Source organism: Dendrobates tinctorius, unplaced genomic scaffold (genome assembly GCF_039654945.1).
Source record: "Dendrobates tinctorius isolate UK_male_01 unplaced genomic scaffold, ASM3965494v1 ptg000103l, whole genome shotgun sequence".
In the NCBI taxonomy this organism is placed as follows: Eukaryota; Metazoa; Chordata; class Amphibia; order Anura; family Dendrobatidae; genus Dendrobates; species Dendrobates tinctorius.
In genome coordinates this window covers 15,414,486-15,439,251 of record NW_027361771.1, presented here as the reverse complement: position 1 = coordinate 15,439,251, position 24,766 = coordinate 15,414,486, and positions in this window count along the sequence as shown.

Sequence of the window (24,766 nt, the reverse complement as noted above, 5' to 3'; positions counted from 1 at the left end):
GGAGGGAGCAGGACACTTTGCCATCCACACAGCAGGGGATCAGCTGACGTTACCGAACCCCACTTACACATGAGCGAGTGTTTTGTCTGTGCGGACAGCACTTCTGAGCCCAACTGGCGGTGTCGGAGCCCAGGGAAAATCAGGTAGTAGGCCGAGGCCTACTTGGTGGCAGTTTGCAATTGTTTCTAGATTACTACTAACTGTCAACGTACTCCAATTAGGCCTCTGTCTTCACTCTGTTTCGAGTATTTCCTCTGGCTTCCAACCACGCCAGTTGCTGCTCTGAAATGCCGTCTGCACAACCCACACTTGTTCCTGTGTTACTGGGGTTCTGTAACACCAGCTTCTCCCTAGAGGTGAGTCATGCAATGTCTCCTGCTCTGTCCACATTTCCACTACAAGTAGTGGGAATGTAGACAAAGCAGGAGACATTGCCGTGCTCACCTCTGGAGATGAGCAGATGTTACAGGACCCAGGTAACACAGGAACAAGTGTGGATTGTGCAGACGGCACTTGAGAGCAGAAACAGGCGGTGTTGTAGGCCGGAGGAAATACTCAAAACAGAGTGGAGACAGAGGGCAAATCAGAGAACATATTAAATCAGAGGTAGTCAGAAGTTGTAGGCAGCAGGAGAGTTTGCCATACACACAGCAGGGGATCAGCTGACATTACTGAACCTCACTTACACATGAGCGAGTGTTTTGTCTGTGCGGACAGCACTTCTGAGCAACAACGGGCGTTGCTGTAGCCCAGGAAATAAAGTTCAGGTCATAGAAACATGAACACAACAGGAGACCTGGATCCTGTTGCCAGCCAATTATTTATTCTGGAAGAGGACTGGCAAATTCAGGTGAGATCTAGGCCTTGTTCATTTTCACAAAAGTAAGCCGGTCAACATTATCGGCGGATAGTCGCGTGCGACGGTCTGTTACCACACCATCTGCAGCACTAAAGACACGTTCCGATAATACACTGGCAGCAGGGCAAGCCAGCACCTCCAATGCATACTGGCTAAGCTCTGGCCATGTATCCAGCTTAGAGACCCAATACTTGAACGGGGAAGAGCCGTCTGGGAGAACACTAACAGGGCACGACAAGTAGTCTGTCACCATCTGACGGAAACGTTGCCTCCTGCTGACTGGAGACGTCTGTGATGGTGTAGCCGTTTGTGGCGGTCCCACAAAACTTTTCCACATTTGGGCCATACTGGCCTTGCCTTGTCCTGCGGCACTGCCTCTGCTACCTCTTTATGCAGAGCTTCCTCCACTGCCTCTACCCACATGGCTGCTTTGAAAAGCACTACCAGCAACACTTGCGGGGGGAATGGAGAACATGATGGCCTGCACAAGTGTTTCTTGGTACTCCCGCATTTTTCGCTCCCGGTTCAACTGTGGTATAAAGCTTTGGAAGTTGTCCCGGTAGCGAGGATCTAGGAGGGTGTACACCCAATAATCAGCCGTGTGGAGAATGTTGGCGATGCGGCGGTCATTTAACAAGCACTGCAGCATGAAATCAACCATGTGCTGCAGACTGCCAACTGGACCGGAAACGCTGTCCCCAGCTTGAGGCAGCATCTCTGCCTGCTCAGCATCACCCCACCCTCGCTGTACACACTGACTACTAGAGCCTTGTGTACCTCCCTCCTCTGGAGAGATGTGTTCCTCCTCCTCCATTGACTCCTCGTCATCCTCCTCACTAAGTGTCCCCTGCCTGGGCCTTTGTGTGTAAGCACGTTGCGCAGATTTGCCAGAAGCAGATGGCATTTCTGACTGCTCATCCTCGACCTCTTCAAAAACCTCCTCACTTAGTGCTTGTAAGGTTTTTTGAAGCAGACAGATGAGGGGGACAGTCATGCTGATTAGTGCATCATCTGCACTGGCCATCCGCGTGGAGTCATCGAAGGCACGCAAAACTTGGCAGATGTCGCTCACAGTGGCCCACTCAGTGGTGATGAAGTGTGTCCGGCGCACAGTGCGACTTGTTTGCGCCTGATGCAGCTGGAACTCCATTACTGCTGCCTGCTGCTCACACAACCGCTCCAACATATGTAACGTTGAATTCCACCTGGTGGGGAGGTCACATATGATGCGATGTTCTGGCAGGCGGAATCGTCGTTGCAGAGATGCAATGCGCGATCTTGCCATGCTGGAACGCCGCAAGTAAGCACACTCTAGGCGAACCTTGTGCAGCAGTGCATCAAGATCCGGATAGTCCCTCAGAAAGCTCTGCACGACCAAATTGAGCACGTGTGCCAGACATGGTATGTGAGTGAGGTTGCCTAGGCCCAGAGCTGCCCCTAGATTTCGGCCATTGTCACTCACTACCAAACCTGGCTGGAGATTCGCTGGCACAAACCACACATCGCTCTCCTGCTTGATGGCATTCCAGAGCTGTGCTGTGTGGCTCCGATTCCCCAAAGAAATTAATTTAAGGACGGCCTGTTGACGTTTGGCCACACCTGTGCTCATATCTGGCCTAACAGGCTCACGCAGTGCTGATTCCGAGGAACTAGAGTAGGAGGAGGACTCAATATGTACAGACTGCATTCCTGCAATCCTTGGAGTTGGCAGAATACGTACAGAGCCACTCTCCAGATCTGTACCCGGCTCCACAACATTGACCCAATGGGCAGTGAGGGAAAGGTATCGTCCGTGTCCATGGCTACTGGTCCACGCATCGGTGGTCAGGTGGACCTTGCTACTGACGGCATTTAGTAGCGCATTTTTAATTTTTCCCTCCACATGCTTTTGCAGGGCAGGGACAGCTTGTCTGCTGAAATAAAAGCGGCTGGGCACATTGTATTGTGGAACTGCCAATGACATAAAGTTCCGGAAGGTGTCAGTCCCCACCAGCCTGAATGACAGCATCTCAAGGGCCAGTAGTTTGGCAATGCCGGCATTCAGAGCCAGTGCTCGGGGATGGTTTGCCGAGTATAGCCGCTTTTTCTCCCATGCCTGTGCTACCGATTGCTGGTGAGTGGCCTGGGAGTGTGCTGATGACTGAGAACGTGGTTCAGTGGGTGGAATTTCACTGGGTCTCTGGACAACAGTGGCAGTGGTTCTTCCATGGCGTTCCAGTGAGGAAGCCGAACCAGCTGTGTGTGAGCTGGAGGAAGAGGCCCCAACACGAGCTGAAGAGGTGGTAGGTGCTGCTGAAGGTTGGCCTACATCTTCAGTGTGTCTGTGTAACTCCACCTCGTGCTTGGTACGCACAAGTTTCCACATATTTGTGGTATTGAGGTTGGTCACATTTTTCCCTCGTTTCACTTTCTGATGACACAGCTTGCATTTGACAAAGCAAATGTCATCTGCAACTGTGTCAAAAAAAGACCACGCACTGCAAGTCCTGGGAGCGCCCGTTTTGTGTTTTGGAAGATGATTGCTCCTCACGGGTGCCAAAGTGGAGGCTACAGGCAACCAAGTCTGCCCCCGCCCTCTCCCTCCTCTTTTGGCCGTTCGGGGAATCTCTTCCTCAGAGCTGCTCCCACCACCTTCCTGTGGCTGACGCCATGATGGGTCAAGGACCTCATCATCTCCACTCCCCTCTTCAAGCACCAGCTGGTCCTGGGTTGTCTCGCCAGCACCGTACGCACCAGAAATTGGCAACTGAGTCTCATCATCATCAGATGAGCACTGAGGTGTGCTGACAATAGGCACTGGCCCACCCGCCTCTTCAGATTCAGAGGGACAAAGCAGTTGCGCATCACTGCATACTCCCTCTTCTTCACGCTCTAGAATGCTGCTTGGCTGGCCACCTCTTTCCAAGCCAACAGATTCTGAGAACAGAAGTAAAGATTGAGATGGCTCCTGTCCAGGGCTCTCAGACTGCCTGGGCAATTTGGCAGGTGGTGAAGAGACAGATGGTTGCTCTTCAGTGCTCTGGCCTTGGGAGGATGCGGAAGTCATTGAAGTGGATGCGTTAGCTGCCATCCATCCGACAACGGCTTCAATTTGTTCGTCACGCAGCAGTGGGGTACGGCGAGGTCCTACAAAGCTGCGCATGAAGGACTGTTGCCTGGTAAAAGTGGGGGATGCCGGGTCACTGGTGGCCGCAGCAGACACCGAATCCCCACGTCCTCTCCCTGCTGAATCCCCCCGTCCTCTCCCTGCTGAAACTCCACGGCCACGACCACGTGCCTTACTCCCTGCCTTCTTCATCTTGGTAGACTGATAAAGATAGGCAGAAAAGTAAAAAAGGGGTGGCTTAGTGTTCTTATTCCTGAACACCTGCTAACCAGTATAAGAAACACTAATTTGGCTAAGAGTGTGTGTACTACACTTTAATATGATCTAATGTGGCCTAGACAACTGTAAAGTGGAGTGTTTGGTGAACTTTATTTCCTTTTTTTTTGGGGGGGGGGGGGAAAGAAAAGGATGTGACCAAAGTTTGAAAGCTATAGTATCACAAACTTTTTGGAGCGATTACAATGCAGGAAGCTAACCTACAATGCAATTGATGAGGCTCCAAAAAATAGGGTGATACTAGTCTGGCTGGCCCTGAAGGGCACAAGCCAGCAAAAAGGCTCCTCTATCTAATCCTATATAGTGTTTGCAACCAACCAATGACAATGGATGTGGTTGGAAGCACACTAATATAGGAGCAAAAATCTGGCTAAATTAGCTGCAAAAAAAGGACTATGTATGAGACAGTGACGCACGCTGAGCGGACTACAGCTAGCGGTGGCTGTAGAACACACTGCAACGTGAGCTGCACTCACACACAGAGAGACCTATCAGACAGCCAAAAACAGTGCAGAGAAATGGGCTATAGCACTGAAAGGCTGCTGAAAGGCTCCGCTGTCCACTCCTTTAGTGTTTGCAACCAACGTATATGGATACGTATGGAAACACACTATACAGGAGAAAAAAAAAGCAGCAATAAAAGAAAAATGTGTATGAGGCAGAGACACACGCTGGGCGGCCTACAAGCAGACGTGCCTGCAGGACACACTACACAGCGTGGGTCTGCACTCACACAGCCCTTGCAGACAGCTGTGAAAACAGCGCTGCTAGGGAAAAGCAAGCTACAGTGGTGGTTTATGTAGCCTGGGTTAAGCACTATATGTGTTTTGAGAATCGCTATTTCTAACTGTCCCTCACAGTCTTCAACAGCAGCCTGTCCCTAACTGAATTCACAGCAGAGTAACCAGAAATGGCGGCTGCAGCGGTTTTTATAGTGCATCATGACATCATTTCAGCAGCCAATCACAGCCATGCCAGTAGTTAACATGCCTACATGAATAACAGGATGTGCCCACACTTCTGAGGACCCCCATTGGCTGAATCAAATCGAGCGGGCTCCTAGCATTATGGGAACTTCCGATTCCGGAATTCGATATGAAAAAAGTATCGGAACTAAGTATCGGAATTCCGATACAGCTAATATCGGCCGATACCCGATACTTGCGGTATCGGAATGCTCAACACTAGTGATGGGTATATGGGCACTCGACTATGGGATGGTGAATATGTATGATGGGTATATGGGCACTGGACTATGGGATGGAGGATATGTATGACGGGTATATGGGCACGGGACTATTGGATGGAGGATGTGTGATGGGTATATGGGCACTTGACTACGGGATGGAGGATATGTATGACGGGTATATGGGCACGGGACTATGGGATGGCGAATATGTATGATGGGTATATGGGCATGGGACTATGGGATGGAGGATGTGTGATGGGTATATGGGCACTCGACTATTGGATGGAGGATATGTATGATGGGTATATGGGCACGGCCCTATGGGATCGTGGATATGTATGATGGGTATATGGGCATGGGACTATGGGATGGAGGATAATTATAATTTGCTATAACTAACCACAGTTAGTTACTATGCCCGGGCAGCGCCGGGCTCTTCAGCTAGTTCTAAATATTTTTCATGTGCGACACACAGTCATCCTAGATACAGCTGTAGAAGGTCTTTGCACCTGCTTGATTTTTGCAGGCTCCAAAGATGCCGACACGGATTCGAGTTTTACATCAAGAACCACCCATTGCTTGCTGAGTAACGAGCACATCCGAGAGCCATGAATTTCAAGTGATAACTATCACTGAGCACGTTCACTCATCTCTAGTCTTGTTACATTATGAATGAAAATTTAGGCTAGACAAGGAGGTTTTCTATATATTTTAGCTGCACTAAATGTAAGCAAAATGGTTGCAAAATTAAACAGAATATATTCCATTTCAGTAATTATGACTAACTGTATCTACAACAGTGCAATACATATCATATTATGATTATTCACTGGTGTCTCTTAAAGTGTCACAGTTAGGCCGGCGTCACACTAGAGAGGAATACGTATGAGTGAAAGGCATTAAAAGCACGCATTGCACATGGACCAATGATTCTCTATGGGTTAGCTCCCATCAGCCGTATTTTTGTTGCTTATTTTTTACGGGTCGAGGCAATCGCAGCATGCTGCGATTGTCAGCGTACTACAACCGTAGTACGCCAATGCAAGTCTATGGGTGCGCAAAAAAAACACATTACACACGAACCACACATGTGACTTGCGAGAAATACGCCAGACTTCTCCTGGTGACAGGAAATGGGCCAATCCATCATCAGGAAGCTTAGACATGCAAATTAGCTCAAAAAGCACTCTAGACATCCAGGAAGTACGCCTCCATGGAGTACAGCATCATGTCTAGCCACATTAATGTGGAGCTCTTTATTGTGTTGGTCCAGGAAAGGCCCGAACTTTGGGACCAACGGGATGCCCATTATTCTGACCGGGCCCGAAAAGAGGCGGCATGGAGGCGCATGTGTGTGCACATGTTTCCAGACTTTGCCCAATGGCCACGTGAGGAGCAACAAAAAATTCGTAAGTAATTGCCTTTTTTACCAATCAGCTTAAAGGCCAGAAGTGAGCTTTTTGAAAAGTAGCCCCTACAATCCTATACTGTGTATGTAGGTAAACCTGTTTGCTAATGAAAAATGTAGCTAAAAAGCACCCCCCTACTAGGCCACATGATTATGTGAAATGTTAGGAATATTGCTTGGCACATTTCACAAAGCTTAAAGTCCATTTTCACTTCACATTGCAGTTGAGGATGTTATGAGATGCTGGTGCAGCATCCGCAAACAGTACCAGCGGGAAAGACAGCAGAGGGCCAGGAGTGGGGCAGCAGCACCGACCAAGCGGAAATACATATATTTTGACCGCTTGTCATTTTTGGCACCCAGTACGGATCTCAGACCGTAAGTACAGACATCACACTACATGACACATATGCTTTTTAGGGTCAGAGCTACATTTTTTTTTGTACATTTCCTAACAGAACTCAGTCCAACCTCACAGAGAGGGAGACAGGGTTGGATACTGTGCCCATTATAGACCCGGACGGGGGATGTGAAGAGGTGGCTGGCCCATCTTCTGAACAGAGCTTTTGCAACCCCCAAGCTACACCAGCACCAGGACCAGCAACAGGTTCTGGACCTGGTCCAGAACCAGCAGAGCCACCAGCAGCCTGCAACGTAGAAGACCCCGGCAACAGCAGCAGCCCTACTGGCCGTCTTGAGGGGTCCCCCCAGCCTGCAGCCGTAGGCCGCCGTGGGAGACAGAGAAGAGACAACACTGCCTCTGATACCCGGAGGCATGTAGACACAGGTGTCCTAAATTACCTGTCCAGGGCTGCCCAGGATGAGGGTGAAGAGGCATATTCCCAAAGCCTGGCCCTGTACCTCCGTCCCCTACCCTGTGAGGTGAGGCTACATGTGCGAGGATCCATTCAGATCCTAATTGATGTATGCACACACCCCAATGAGCCATATGAATTGTTTGAGTATCTTGAGAGGTGGCAGCTCTCAACCCGTAACCATCTCCACCTTGCCCGACGACCAGATGTGCATGCTCAATTAGGATCTGAAGTTCCGCCTGCACGTGTGCCTACACCTCCACACATTCCTGCCCCAAACCAACCTTGGCAACAACAGGGCCAAATGGCAGCGTATAACCAACCTGCCCAATATGGCCACTTGTACAGACTCGGTGTTGGAGGCTGGCCCAAACCTGGGTTTGGACGACATGGTTATATTGGGGGGTATGATGGACGTGGCTACAATCAGCCACAGGATTTTAATCGCCATTATCCTTATGGTCTCTTTGGTGCACAGCTACATGACCATGGCCACATATTCCCACAGGGCCAAGAACAACCACCCCAACAGGGTGATGGTCAAGCTGGGCAACCCAACCTCCAGCAAAGAGATGAAGGCCTCCCGCCATCACCTCCGCCAAGCTACCAGCAGATTTAAAAACAAAAAGTTGTTTATGTTTTTGTGTTAGAAAATTATTTTTTCTTGTTACCTATATGAGTGTCCAAATAATATAATGTTCTATACAGAAAAGGCTAAATGGCCAGGGCAATATCTGCCATATGACCAAAATATGGTCAACAGTATTCTAAGTTATTTTTTGCATTTATAAAAAATTTGAAAATGCAACTTTGGCCCTCTTCTTGAATTATTTTAGGCATTCAAATAAGTAAATCAACTTTAGCCCATATAAACCGAACACACAAATCATAGAACAGAAAAAAAATAGATTTATGTACACACACATAAGAACATTACAACATAGATACAGCCTGATCTTGCCAGGTAGTAGCACCATGAGGTGAAACAAAATACTGGGTGAACACATCATGTATTTTGAGTACTGAGAGAGGACGCCGTAAAGGGAGCACATGTGGCCCAGGCCTATCCCCATTGTCCACCACACCTTCAGTCACATCAGATGAGGATCAATAATGTAGTCTAGTGAAGTTATGGAGGACCACACAAGCTTTGATGACCTCATTGACATTGGCTTCACTCAGCTGAATGGCAGACTGGAGGACACGCCATTTGGCACAAAGAATGCCGAAGGCGCACTCCACCAGTTTTCGGGCACGTGAAAGGTGCAAATTAAAAATCCTGCGCCGGTGGTCAAGGTTTCTGCGTGGGTATGGCCTCATGACATGCCTGGTCAATTGGAAGGCTTCATCCCCCACTAGGACATAAGGCACCACTTCTTGATTTGAGCCTGGCAGCTGACGTGGTGGTGGTAGGTCCAACTGGTTATTGCGCAGCCGCCGACCCATAATGGTAGAATTGAAGACTCAAGTCTTCCATAAGGCCCAGTGTCTACAATTATAAACCTGTAGTTACTGTCAACCAGAGCCAACAAAACTACAGAAAAATATTGTTTATAATTATAGAATTGGGACCCTGAGTTCGGCGGCTTACGCACACGGATGTGCTTCCCATCCAGGGCTCCAATACAATTGGGGAATTGGCAGTGCAACTCAAATACCCTGGCAATCCTCAACCAGTCTCCCATCTTGGGCTCTGGCATGACCAGATGATGAAGTCTGGATCAGATTTCAGAACATGTAGCACGAACAATGCCAGATATTGTCGATCACCAAATCAAAAACTCCAGATGGAGTGCGGCATAAGAAAGGCCAGTTGTGAGGAACCTACAATTAAACAAATGTAGAAAATATATACATTAATACATGCTAAAGGATGCACACATTACATATAGATCACCAGAACAGTGTGTAAGTAAGAAGCTAGGCGAACAATACATATACACATGTATCACGGCTATGTAATGTGGAATAACACATCAAAGTCTTCTAACTTTTAGAGCATATATTTGGTACCAATTCATAATGTTACTCTGCCAAAAAGGTGTTACTGAGTAAGAGAATTCTTTTGGAAACTAATCATCTACATACATTCTGTAGCTGAGGAATACATACCGGAACGTAAGGCGAAGCCGCTCCTCCCCAGAGATACATTTGCGCATCCGGGTGTCCTGGAAGGTGATCCCTGGGCGCCCTGTCTCCAACAAAACATCAAAGGTAGAAGCGGTCATCTGACAATACAGGAAAAACTTGTCGGGATGTGTCCTCAGAGTTGCATAAAGCCTGTGAAAATGGCCTTTATTGAGGCGTTGTCTCAAATGCGGATGCACCCACATGCGTCTCCTCCTCCTCGTATCCACAATCACTGGGTATGGCTGGCCAAAGCGCCGGGACAAAACCCAGTTGAACAGAACACGGTCAGTTGGGGTGAACTGAAGTGTGTCTGACATGTTTGCTAACAACCACCAAGACACCAACACAAGCACAGCACCAAAATGGGCAGATTGGAGGCTGCCACCTGGTGGAGAGGCAATAAATAGGGTTGATGATGATGATTTAAATCATGTGCAGGCCTCAAAACCGTTAAATGTCCATTTTGCAAGGTTGCAAGAAAAAAAACGCTATACAGATCACATACAGATTACATACGGATGCTTACATGAGAAAAATACGCAGCCACACCCTGACAATGGATGACATACGGATCACTATTTAGGGACCATTTATGCATATTACGGACGTACAATACGGTCCTTATTTTTCGACGTTGTGTGTGACTCCAGCCTTAGAGTTAAAATGGTCACTGCTGGAAAAAAATCATTTTCATATATGCATACATATACATTTACACTGTTACAGAGATGGAAACGTCATGCATCTTAAGAAAGCATTTTAGATAAGGACACGCACACTTACAACTGCACTTCCTCTGTGTTGTGTTCTGTCAGTCAACAGTTGTCCATGAGTACAAAACCTGCCTGCTTGACAAATGGTCAAGATGACACATAAGAATTTGCGAGATATAGGAGATGTAAAACAAATTGGCTTTATAATTAATAATTTTAGAATTTGTACATACCAAAACTTTAGCAGGGCAGAAACAACTCAAGGCTTTTACAAGCAAGATCTTGCACTTTTCTCATAGTGTCCATTGTTGACATACAGCATTGTTAGATAGGCAAAGATTGAATAAATATTTTATTAAAATATTACAGAGTCTTTAGAGGGGTGGTTCAAAACTAAAATTATTTTAATCCTAAATCTCTATCTGTTTAATGTCATAATCTAATCTCTTTCTAATATACTTTAATTAATTAAAATTGTGGTGCAGCAACGAGGCCCAATTAGCTGCTCCAAATTGTTTGTGAAAAAACTGTGCTCTAGAGACAAATCAGGAAGCCACAATTACACTTAAAAATTGTTAAACTGATAAATAAAGGAATACACTGCACTATACTGGGAAAAAAAAAAAAGGAAGAATCCGGTTGCCGGATACTCACTTAGAGGTGTGGGAAGAATCTTGCAGTCAAAGATGTTTTCTCAGAATCAGAGATGTTTCACACTGTCATAACGACCATGAATCCGTATATAAAAAACTGCTGGATAAAGAGTAAAGAGTCAAATTAAATTAACCTGTTTTGCCTAATTGTGAGCAATTCAACTGGGCCTGTAGCACTCACTTGAGTTTGTCTGCCCAGTCTAGAAAAAAAAAAAAGGTGCTGTGGTCGATACAACCAATGCTGAAGCAACAGGATTAGGGCTGTTTACAATAAAGATTTCTGATAGAGGGAAATGGTAATAGTAAATGTTAAACCAATGACAAGAGAAGATAAATAAGGGCTGTTTTGTTGGCAGATATAAGCTACACTTACTGCAGAATGAATAGAAAAAACACTGGATCAAGGTTGTTGTTTTCAGATAGGGAGCAACTTAGGCTCAGGCACTATGGATTAAATGACTGAGTAGCAGCGTGTGCTCGCGGTTAAACAAGGTGCTGAACCTGGTGTACTAACTTGTGATGACTAGTGCTCGGTGAGGTAGGCTAGGTGCTGGTGCTCAGTAAGGGGCTGCTGCTGCTGCTGAGTCTGCACGAGGAGGACGCCGATGCCTCGCGCGCTCCGGCCGGAAGCAACGCTGAGGGAGGCGGCGCGGTATTGGGGCGGAGCTTGTGTGACGTCACACTAACACTAGGACGGGTGCATGGAAGGGGCACAAAACCAACGCGTTTCAAGGGAAAGCTTCCCTCTTCATCAGGGTAGTGCCCAATGATCAGCATGCTGTCCATTTATAGCAGCGTTTGTTCCATTTAGTGATCACCTGAATGAATAGTGAGCTGAATGAATATAGGACTCTGCAGTTGGCCATTGCTATGGAGCATGACTGAACACACAAATTAACCCTTCTTTATCCAGGAGTTTTTGTGGCCTATAAAATATAACTTTTATTTGAATCTTAATAATAAAACATGTCTGTGTATAAAAAAAATACTATTTGGGCTTTTATAAAAAGTTGTAATCCACATTGCTAACAAGCCCTCAAAACAGTTGGATGAGTACAAGACTCTGAAACATCCTGATACCATGATTAGGTCAAAAACGCAAAAATAGAAATGGACGAATAAAAAACTTTTCTTTATCCAGAAGATATTGGTAACTGTAACTTTTGTTTAAAAAAATCTTTTATTAAATTTATTAAAAAAAGTATCAATAAAAAATGTCTTTATATATAAGACCATGTTAAATAGCCTACTATGGAAAACAGTGTGCATATTTGTCCACCGGGAAAAGGATTTTTTTTCCCCCTTTTTTATTTTTAAAATTATCTCCACCTTAGTATGTAGATTGTAAGAATCATTCAAAAGATATTTGGACCCTAAATGGACCTCTTGATTGATGTCCAAGAATTTGATGAGTATAAAAATAGCTCCAAAAGAAATTAAATAGAAAATTTGAGCTAGCAAATATAAAAAATAGATCTCTTGGTTGATGTACCAGAATTTAATGAGTATAAAAATAGCTTCCAAAAAAAAAAATTTAGATAGGAATTTTGAGCTAGCAAATATAAAAAATGATGATTATGATATAAAAAATACAATTTAAATTAAAATATTAGATCCTGTACCGGCGTGACTGGTAATGCATAATGACCCCAATAATAATCAAATACTTACATATCCACTTAAAAATTGTTAGGCCTTAGGGCTCCGTCACACATAACGACGCTACAGCGATCCCGCAAACGATACAACCAGATAAGGATCGTTGCTGCATCGCTATGTGATTGCTGGTGAGATGTCAAACAGACAGATCTTCCCAACGACCCAGCAACGATACAACGACCCATAGCGATCTTGGTAACGATATCTGCGGTCGTTAAAACCCTGTCACACCACTTCTGCTCTGACGATGCGGATCACGATGTGGGTTGTACTCTGTGACGTTGTAGGCACGCAGGCGTGGTTTAATGTTGCCTTTTCCGCGCCCCTTGTCTCCGATTGGTGGTCACTACTGCGTTCTGATTGGCGGCGCTTGTGTTCTTTGTCCCTGACTCCGTGAACAAAGGAAACCTAGCAGCGCTTCTGTTATTTGTTCCTGTCTGCGTGTTGGTTTACAGATCGCACTAATGTTCTCCGGCTGCGACTCCAACCCGAATTCTATATTCTTACAAGTTATTGTTGGACACTAGAGTTGAGCGACTTTTGGTTTTTTAAGGTCGCGTTTCGTTTCGTGAAACCCGACTTTTCCAAAAGTCGGGTCGAGCAAGATCGTCCGATTATAGGGAAAAGTCGGGGTCGTCCCGAAACACGAAACCCAATGTAAGTCAATGGGGAATAAAAGTCGGCAGTGAGAGGAGGACAGGAAACACACCTACAGTGCCCATTTGAATGCCAAAAGCATCAATTCTTCTTACTTAAGCTTGTCAACCTTAATTAACTTCATAATACAAGTTACGCACTGAAAAATGGGGGTTATTTGGCTAAAGTTGTGGGGGGGAGGGCTGGCTGCAGGCTTTCATGTGCCCTGGGCGAAAGAGCGCCCCTTTAACACATACCACAACTCATCATGCTCCGATACGGCAGAGAAATAGCGGTATAGTACAATGAAAAATACCTCACTTTTTACATCTCATGACGAGGCCCATCTATTTCTCCATACAGAATCATTGGTCCCATATAATGTTTGAAACAGTATATGATGAGCTCCACATAATGCTACAGTATATGTTGGTCCCCATGGATGAAGCTCCACTGTCTTATGGGCCCAAATAATGCTCCAAACATAATGGGCCCCATTTCTAATGCTCTAGTGTATAATGGGCCCTGTAAATGCTGCTCCAGTGTCTGGTGTCCACCTTTGGAATGTTCCAGTGTATGGTGGGCCCCATCTATCATTCTCCAGAGTATAGTGCTCCCCAAAAATTGCTGTCCCAACATTGAAAACAATCAAATAAGTCTCCTCGCTAGGGAATCCCTGTACTTGTCTGGACAGGTGCTGTAGCTTGCTTAACAGCTCGCCAGCCGTTCTCACGCCATGTATGGATTACACGTGATTGCACAAAGGTGAGAAAGGGTACCGTATCCCTGGATAACATGTATGGATAGCGTACACATTCAAATTATATGTCTATACAGCATGAGGCAGGCTCAGACGGTGTTAGGCCCAGTATGGATTGCACGTGATTGCACAAAGGTTAGAAAGGGTACCGTATCCCTGGATAACATGTATGGATAGCGTACACATTCAAAATATATGTCTATACAGCATGATGCAGGCTCAGACGGTGTTAGGCCCAGTATGGATTGCACGTGATTGCACAAAGGTTAGAAAGGGTACCGTATCCCCGGATAACATGTATGGATAGCGTACACATTCAAAATATATGTCTATACAGCATGAGGCAGGCTCAGACGGTGTTAGGCCCAGTATGGATTGCACGTGATTGCACAAAGGTTAGAAAGGGTACCGTATCCCTGGATAACATGTATGGATAGCGTACACATTCAAAATATATGTCTATACAGCATGAGGCAGGCTCAGACGGTGTTAGGCCCAGTATGGATTGCACGTGATTGCACAAAGGTTAGAAAGGGTACCGTATCCCCGGATAACATGTATGGATAGCGTACACATTCAAAATATATGTCTCAGGAGGCAGGCTCAGACGGTGTTAGGCCCAGCATGGATTGCACGTGATTGCACAAAGGTTAGAAAGGGTACCGTATCCCTGGATAACATGTATGGATAGCGTACACATTCAAAATATATGTCTATACAGCATGAGGCAGGCTCAGACGGTGTTAGGCCCAGTATGGATTGCACGTGATTGCACAAAGGTTAGAAAGGGTACCATATCCCCGGATAACATGTATGGATAGCGTACACACTCAAAATATATGTCTCAGGAGGCAGGCTCAGACGGTGTTAGGCCCAGTATGGATTGCACGTGATTGCACAAAGGTTAGAAAGGGTACCGTATCCCTGGATAACATGTATGGATAGCGTACACATTCAAAATATATGTCTATACAGCATGAGGCAGGCTCAGACGGTGTTAGGCCCAGTATGGATTGTACGTGATTGCACAAAGGTTAGAAAGGGTACCGTATCCCCGGATAACATGTATGGATAGCGTACACATTCAAAATATATGTCTATACAGCATGAGGCAGGCTCAGACGGTGTTAGGCCCAGTATAGATTGCACGTGATTGCACAAAGGTTAGAAAGGGTACCGTATCCCTGGATAACATGTATGGATAGCGTACACAGTCAAAATATATGTCTATACAGCATGAGGCAGGCTCAGACGGTGTTAGGCCCAGTATGGATTGCACGTGATTGCACAAAGGTTAGAAAGGGTACCGTATCCCCGGATAACATGTATGGATAGCGTACACATTCAAAATATATGTCTCAGGAGGCAGGCTCAGACGGTGTTAGGCCCAGTATGGATTGCACGTGATTGCACAAAGGTTAGAAAGGGTACCGTATCCCTGGATAACATGTATGGATAGCGTACACATTCAAAATATATGTCTATACAGCATGAGGCAGGCTCAGACGGTGTTAGGCCCAGTATGGATTGCACGTGATTGCACAAAGGTTAGAAAGGGTACCGTATCCCCGGATAACATGTATGGATAGCGTACACATTCAAAATATATGTCTCAGGAGGCAGGCTCAGACGGTGTTAGGCCCAGCATGGATTGCACGTGATTGCACAAAGGTTAGAAAGGGTACCGTATCCCTGGATAACATGTATGGATAGCGTACACATTCAAAATATATGTCTATACAGCATGAGGCAGGCTCAGACGGTGTTAGGCCCAGTATGGATTGCACGTGATTGCACAAAGGTTAGAAAGGGTACCGTATCCCCGGATAACATGTATGGATAGCGTACACATTCAAAATATATGTCTCAGGAGGCAGGCTCAGATGGTGTTAGGCCCAGTATGGATTGCACGTGATTGCACAAAGGTTAGAAAGGGTACCGTATCCCTGGATAACATGTATGGATAGCGTACACATTCAAAATATATGTCTATACAGCATGAGGCAGGCTCAGACGGTGTTAGGCCCAGTATGGATTGCATGTGATTGCACAAAGGTTAGAAAGGGTACCGTATCCCCGGATAACATGTATGGATAGCGTACACATTCAAAATATATGTCTCAGGAGGCAGGCTCAGACAGTGTTAGGCCCAGTATGGATTGCACGTGATTGCACAAAGGTTAGAAAGGGTACCGTATCCCTGGATAACATGTATGGATAGCGAACACATTCAAAATATATGTCTATACAGCATGAGGCAGGCTCAGACGGTGTTAGGCCCAGTATGGATTGCACGTGATTGCACAAAGGTTAGAAAGGGTACCGTATCCCCGGATAACATGTATGGATAGCGTACACATTCAAAATATATGTCTCAGGAGGCAGGCTCAGACGGTGTTAGGCCCAGCATGGATTGCACGTGATTGCACAAAGGTTAGAAAGGGTACCGTATCCCTGGATAACATGTATGGATAGCGTACACATTCAAAATATATGTCTATACAGCATGAGGCAGGCTCAGACGGTGTTAGGCCCAGTATGGATTGCACGTGATTGCACAAAGGTTAGAAAGGGTACCGTATCCCCGGATAACATGTATGGATAGCGTACACATTCAAAATATATGTCTCAGGAGGCAGGCTCAGATGGTGTTAGGCCCAGTATGGATTGCACGTGATTGCACAAAGGTTAGAAAGGGTACCGTATCCCTGGATAACATGTATGGATAGCGTACACATTCAAAATATATGTCTATACAGCATGAGGCAGGCTCAGACGGTGTTAGGCCCAGTATGGATTGCACGTGATTGCACAAAGGTTAGAAAGGGTACCGTATCCCCGGATAACATGTATGGATAGCGTACACATTCAAAATATATGTCTCAGGAGGCAGGCTCAGATGGTGTTAGGCCCAGTATGGATTGCACGTGATTGCACAAAGGTTAGAAAGGGTACCGTATCCCTGGATAACATGTATGGATAGCGTACACATTCAAAATATATGTCTATACAGCATGAGGCAGGCTCAGACGGTGTTAGGCCCAGTATGGATTGCACGTGATTGCACAAAGGTTAGAAAGGGTACCGTATCCCCGGATAACATGTATGGATAGCGTACACATTCAAAATATATGTCTCAGGAGGCAGGCTCAGACAGTGTTAGGCCCAGTATGGATTGCACGTGATTGCACAAGGGTTAGAAAGGGTACCGTATCCCTGGATAACATGTATGGATAGCGTACACATTCAAAATATATGTCTATACAGCATGAGGCAGGCTCAGACGGTGTTAGGCCCAGTATGGATTGCACGTGATTGCACAAAGGTTAGAAAGGGTACCGTATCCCTGGATAACATGTATGGATAGCGTACACATTCAAAATATATGTCTCAGGAGGCAGGCTCAGACGGTGTCAGGCACAGTATGGATTTGACGGCCCAGATTACACAGCGGAGGAGCAGGGAGAGGTAAAGATTGCAAATGCTGGGGCCTTGCCCAAGCAAGGGGGGCCCACTCGTGGGCGTCGGTACTGGCACTGGGCCCCTCATAGTACAGCGGTGTGTCTGACGGTGGGTGTGCACCACCACCGTCAGAGACACTTGATTGCACTATGAGGGACCCTGTGCCAGTGCCCGCGCCCAAGAGTCGGCCTACCCACCTGTCCAGGGCAACGGCACTCGCACGGTGTCGTGCGGTAGGTGGTGACCCCGGCCATGGGGGGGGGAGGCAGCACAGTTAGGGAGTTTTAGAAAGTGGCATATGTTGATGTTGGACATTCAGCTGATGCAAAAGGCGAAATAGGTGAAGTACCAGGAAGAGGTGGACCAAAGCAAGCCATTTTTCTGTCACCCTATGTGTCATCAGGGGAAGGTGGGACAAAATCCTTGGAAACCCATGCGTGGTTCATTTTAATGAAGGTTAGATCATCCACATTTTGGGTTGACAGACGGGTCCTTTTTTCTGTCAGGATTGATCCAGCTGCACTGAAGACTCTTTCCGATAGCACACTTGCAGCTGGGCAAGCGAGCTCCTGTAAGGCATATTGGGCCAATTCAGGCCAGGTGTCCAGTTTAGCGGCCCAATAGTCAAAGGGGAATGACCTGTGTGGGAGAACATCGATATGGGAGGAAAAGTAGTTTGTTACCATAGTTGACAACTGCTGTCTCCTGTCACTTTCCATCGATGCAGTATTACCAGTTGTGTGAGCGGTATTTGAAAAATCAGTCCACAACATTGTCATGAAACCCCTGTCTCCAACGCCACTTCTGCTGTGTGCACCATGAACACCTCTGCCAAGCTGCCCCCGGCCCGTACGGCTCGTGTGAGAACCATCACCGCTGCTGTGTGCTGGGAATGCCTCAAGCAACCGATTTACCAGAGTTGCTTGTTTATTAGCCAATATTAGGTCAAGGTTCTCCTGTGGCATGATGTTTTGTAATTTGCCTTTATAGCGTGGATCCAGGATGCTGGCCAACCAGTAGTCGTCATCGTTCATCATTTTGGCAATGCGGGGGTCCCTTTTTAGGATCCGCAAGGCATAATCTGACATGTGGGCCAATGTTCCCGGTGTCAATGATGCACTGCGAGTGCTGGGTGGAGGAGCACTTTCTGGCAAATCCACATCCCTCCAGTCACGCACAAACCCTGTACCAGACCTTGCCACGCCAACATTTTCACTTGCCCCACGAGATGCATCCTCCTCCCCTAAGTAATCATCCCCATCATCCTCCTCCTCCTCCTCTTCTTCCTCCACCTCGTCCAGGAGAGGTCCCTGAGCAGACAATGGCTGAATGTCATCAAGGATTCCCTCCTCCTCTTCCTCCTCATCAACATTGGCTGCAGACGCCTGCTCCTTAAGGTGCGTCAAAGTTTGCATGAGCAGACGCATAAGTGGGATGCTCATGCTTAGGATGGCGTTGTCTGCGCTTACCAGCCGTGTGCATTCCTCAAAACACTGAAGGACTTTACAAAGGTCTTTCAGCTTCGACCACTGCACACCTGTCAACTCCATGTCTGCTCTCAAAGTGCCTGGCCGTGTATCCTCCCACAAATGCATTATGGCCTGCCTCTGCTCGCACAGCCGCTCCACCATGTGCAGGGTGGAGTTCCACCTTGTTGCAATGTCGATAATGAGGCGGTGGTTGGGAAGGTGGAGCAATCGCTGCAGCTTCTGCATACGAACGGAGTGTACAGGCGACCGGCGGATGTGCGCGCACAGTCTTCGCACCTTCTGGAGCAGGGCTGTTAACTCCGGATTATTTTTGACGAAGCACTGCACCACCAGGTTCAAGGTGTGAGCCAAGCAAGGTATGTGGCTGAGTTTTGAAAGGGCTATGGCTGCCACAAAATTACGGCCGTTATCACTAACTACCTTGCCTGCCTCAAGATGTACACTGCCCAGCCATGACTCAGTTTGTCGCTTCAAGTACTCGGCCAGCACCTCGGCGGTGTGTCTGTCGCCCAAACACATCATCTGCAACACAGCCTGCTGACGCTTTCCACTAGCTGCTCGATAGGGGGACACATCGTGTGCAACAGTGGCAGCTGCAGATGGAGTGCTCGTACGACTGCGCTCTGTGGACGAGCTTTCGCTTCTGGAGGAGGAGGAGGAGGAGGGTCGAACGCCTACAGCCAACTGTTTCCTATACCGTGGGCTAGGCAGCACTGTCCCACCACCGCTGTCCCCTGTGGACCCTGCATCCACCACATTAACCCAGTGCGCAGTGATGGACACGTAACGGCCCTGGCCATGCCGACTGGACCATGCATCAGTTGTGAGGTGCACCTTTCTGCTCACTGACTGCTTGAGTGCATGGACAATGCGGTCTTTCACATGATGGTGGAGGGCTGGGATGGCTTTGCGAGAGAAGAAGTGGCGACTGGGTAGGCCATAGCGTGGTACTGCATAGGCCATGAGTTCGCGGAAAGCTGTGCTTTCCACCAACCGAAAGGGCATCATCTCAAACGAGATTAGTTTGGCAATGTGGGCGTTCAAACCCAGTGTACGCGGATGAGAGACTGAGTACTTTCTTGACCTACTCATAGTGTCTGGGAGGGTGAGCTGGACTTGAGAGCTGCATATGGTGGAAGTAGCGGTGGACAGGGCGGACTGAGAGAGGGTTGATGATGGTGATGAAGTTGGTGTTCTTTCTGATGGCCTAGAATCAGTCTTTCGTTGATATAACAGTGGGATTCCCTGACTGCTGTGGTCTTGCAACGACACCTCAACATTTGCTGCTGTGCTAACCGGTGGGCTTACAGTGGGGAAACAATGTAGCGTTGCTGACTACCTTCGTTGTGATCAGTTGCACATGTGGCACTTGAGGTTTGGTGTTGTGTCCATGCTTGCAAGTGCATGCTGGTTAAATGTCTAAGCATGCAACTGGTATTCAAATTCTTCAGATTTTTCCCTCGGCTAAAGGTCTTTGTGCACTTCTTACAGATAACCTTGGCCTGATCATGAGGATTTTGTTCAAAAAAGTGCCACACTGCACTCTTCCTACTTTGGCAGACATTTTGCGGCCTAGCACGCTGTGATCTTTTGACCCTCTGGACAAGCTGTCCAGCAACTCTTTTGATGTTTGGAACCTGTCTTTGGAGTGCTCCGGGCCTGCCAGATAACAGCTGTTGCGATGTCGATGTCTGCTGTGGATGCTCCTCATCTGAGCTATTGGAAGCAGCACCCTCTTCCCCCAATGGATGCCAATCTGGGTCAACAACTGGGTCATCCATCACCTCCTCTTCTATGTCATGTGCACCTTCCTCTGTGTCACCGTGTATGGTGGTATAGTGTGCGGGAAGGGGCACCTGAGTCTCATCAGGGTCAGAATCTGGCTCTGTACACTGTGAGGACAATGTAGTGCTCTGAGTGAATGTACCAGCAGAATCATCCATCAGCGGCTGTGCATCAGTGCACTCCATGTCAGATTCATCTTGGCCTGGGTAATTCACCATTTGACTTGATAATCCAGGCATGGTATGTGAAAACAGCTCCATGGAGTAATCAGTAGTATGGCCTGCGTCATCCTTCAATCTTGTTTGGGGTGAAGGACACAAGGAAAGGTGTGGTTCATGAACATGAGCCTCCAATGACGACTCAGTGCTTTTACTTTTTACAACTGAAGAAGAGGAGGCGATAGAGCTGGAGGCTGAGTCAGCAATGTAAGACAAAACTTTTTCCTGATGCTCTGGCTTTAAAAGCGGTTTGCCAACTCCTAGAAAACTAAGCGTTCGAGGCCTTATGTAGCCAGACTATGACGCAGGGTCAGCACCTCCTGCATTCGGTCCTATTTTGCTCTTGCCACTACCATCAGATCCACCACCAACACCATCATTACCAGCTGCCAACCCCCGCCCAATTCCACGGCCTCTTCCACCAGCCTTCCTCATTTTTTGTAGAAATGTAGACAAAATCCAACAAACTATATAGTAATGTAAAACAAGGTACAAGGTGTCTATAGGACAGGGGAGATTTTGAATTTCTGCACACACTTTTGGACACTGGACACTTTTGGATTGTGTGAGGCCCACTGATATCTGAGCGCTATGTGACAGGCTCGATGGCACTGCTGTGACAAAAGTGACTAGAGGATAAGGGAGATTTTGAATTTCTGCACACACTTGTGGACAGTGGACACTTTTGGATTGTGTGAGGCCCACTGATATCTGAGCGCTATGTAACAGGCTCGATGGCACTGCTGTGACAAAAGTGACTAGAGGATAAGGGAGATTTTGAATATCTGCACACACTTTTGGACACTGGACACTTTTGGATTGTGTGAGGCCCACTGATATCTGAGCGCTATGTGACAGGCTCGATGACACTGCTGTGACAAAAGTGACTAGAGGATAAGGGAGATTTTGAATATCTGCACACACTTTTGGACACTGGACACTTTTGGATTGTGTGAGGCCCACTGATATCTGAGCGCTATGTGACAGGCTCGATGGCACTGCTGTGACAAAAGTGACTAGAGGATAAGGGAGATTTTGAATTTCTGCACACACTTTTGGACACTGGACACTTTTGGATTGTGTGAGGCCCACTGATATCTGAGCGCTATGTGACAGGCTCGATGGCACTGCTGTGACAAAAGTGACTAGAGGATAAGGGAGATTTTGAATATCTGCACACACTTTTGGACACTGGACACTTTTGGATTGTGTGAGGCCCACTGATATCTGAGCGCTATGTGACAGGCTCGATGGCACTGCTGTGACAAAAGTGACTAGAGGATAAGGGAGATTTTGAATTTCTGCACACACTTTTGGACACTGGACACTTTTGGATTGTGTGAGGCCCACTGATATCTGAGCGCTATGTGACAGGCTCGATGGCACTGCTGTGACAAAAGTGACTAGAGGATAAGGGAGATTTTGAATTTCTGCACACACTTTTGGACACTGGACACTTTTGGATTGTGTGAGGCCCACTGATATCTGAGCGCTATGTGACAGGCTCGATGGCACTGCTGTGACAAAAGTGACTAGAGGATAAGGGAGATTTTGAATATCTGCACACACTTGTGGACAGTGGACACTTTTGGATTGTGTGAGGCCCACTGATATCTGAGCGCTATGTGACAGGCTCGATGGCACTGCTGTGACAAAAGTGACTAGAGGATAAGGGAGATTTTGAATTTCTGCACACACTTGTGGACAGTGGACACTTTTGGATTGTGTGAGGCCCACTGATATCTGAGCGCTATGTGACAGGCTCGATGGCACAGCTGTGACAAAAGTGACTAGAGGATAAGGGAGATTTTGAATCTCTGCACACACTTTTGGACACTGGACACTTTTGGATTGTGTGAGGCCCACTGATATCTGAGCGCTATGTGACAGGCTCGATGGCACAGCTGTGACAAAAGTGACTAGAGGATAAGGGAGATTGGATTGCTTTTAAAAAAGCAGTTTGCGGAGCAGTGGGTAAACAGCAATGCCAGCCTGTCAGGAAGCCTTAAAAGGCAGCCCAACAACCAACACCACTGATACACCACTATATAGCCTCCCCTTGCACTGCACACACAGTGACTGGTGTGTTGTGCAGGCCAAATTGCTAGCAGCAGAAGCAGTTTTTTTTTCTTCTACAGCAGGACAAAAAAAAAAAATTGGGATTGCTTTTAAAAAAGCAGTTTGCAGAGCAGTGGGTAAACAGCAATGCCAGCCTGTCAGGAAGCCTTAAAAGGCAGCCCAACAACCAACCCCACTGATACACCACTATATAGCCTCCCCTTGCACTGCACACACAGTGACTGGTGTGTTGTGCAGGCCAAATTGCTAGCAGCAGAAGCAGTTTTTTTTTCTTCTACAGCAGGACAAAAAAAAAAATTGGGATTGCTTTTAAAAAAGCAGTTTGCGGAGCAGTGGGTAAACAGCAATGCCAGCCTGTCAGGAAGCCTTAAAAGGCAGCCCATCAACCAACACCACTGATACACCACTATATATCCTCCCCTTGCACTGCACACAAAGTGACTGGTGTGTTGTGCAGGCCAAATCGCTAGCAGCAGAAGCAGTTTTTTTGTCTTCTTCCCTGCCTAACGCTCTCCCTACAGAATCAGCAGCAACCTCTCCCTATACTAAGATCGGCAGAAGTAAGATGGCGGTCGGCGTGCACGCCCTTTTATACCCCCTGTGACGCCCACCAAAGCAAGCCAATCACTTGCATGCCCTTCTGAAAGATGGTGGTGACCCGTGCCTATGTCATCACGTTGCCCACAGTGTCCGTGGATCCTGATTGGCTGAAAAAGAGCGCAAAACAAACTTTTGAAACGCGACTTTGGCGCGTAAGTCGCCGACCTCGTGGCCGACCTCATCCTAGGGTCGGGTTTCTTTTCATGAAACCCGACTTTGCCAAAAGTCGGCGACTTTTGAATTTTTTTCGACCCGTTTCGCTCAACTCTATTGGACACCAATACTTTTTGCATGGTAGGTATCTTTGGGGTCTCAAATGAGATGCATTTTAAAGAACAATTTTCAATTATCGGCTGTGATCGCTTTCGAGGGAGGGAGGGCGTGGCACCTATCTGTGTCCATATGTTTTTGTATAGGCAGCCAGTTTAGGTGGGCTTGTGTGCACAAACCCGTAAAAGCCGAAAACTTGTGATCTTCAAACTTATTTTTTTTTCGGGGTGGTTTCTAAACGTACCGTTTTAGGTGGACTCGTGTGCCCACATCCACGTTTTAATGACTACAGTAGTGCGTTTCAAGCGTATTTTTTTTTCAAATTTTACATGTATGCTCACTGTATGGTTTTCTTTATTTCAGATGTCTTTCAATACTGAGGAGTTTGTTCGTGAACTTATTGAGCTGTATCGGTCTCTGCCCTGCCTTTGGCAAATTAAGTTGGCCGATTAAAGCAATAGAAGCATAATAATAATAATCTTTATTTTTATATAGCGCTAACATATTCCGCAGCGCTTTACAGTTTTTGCACACACATCATCACTGTCCCCGATGGGGCTCACAATCTAAATTCCCTATTAGTATGTCTTTAGAATGTGGGAGGAAACCGCAGTACCCGGAGGAAACCCACGTAAACACGGGAAGAACATACAAACTC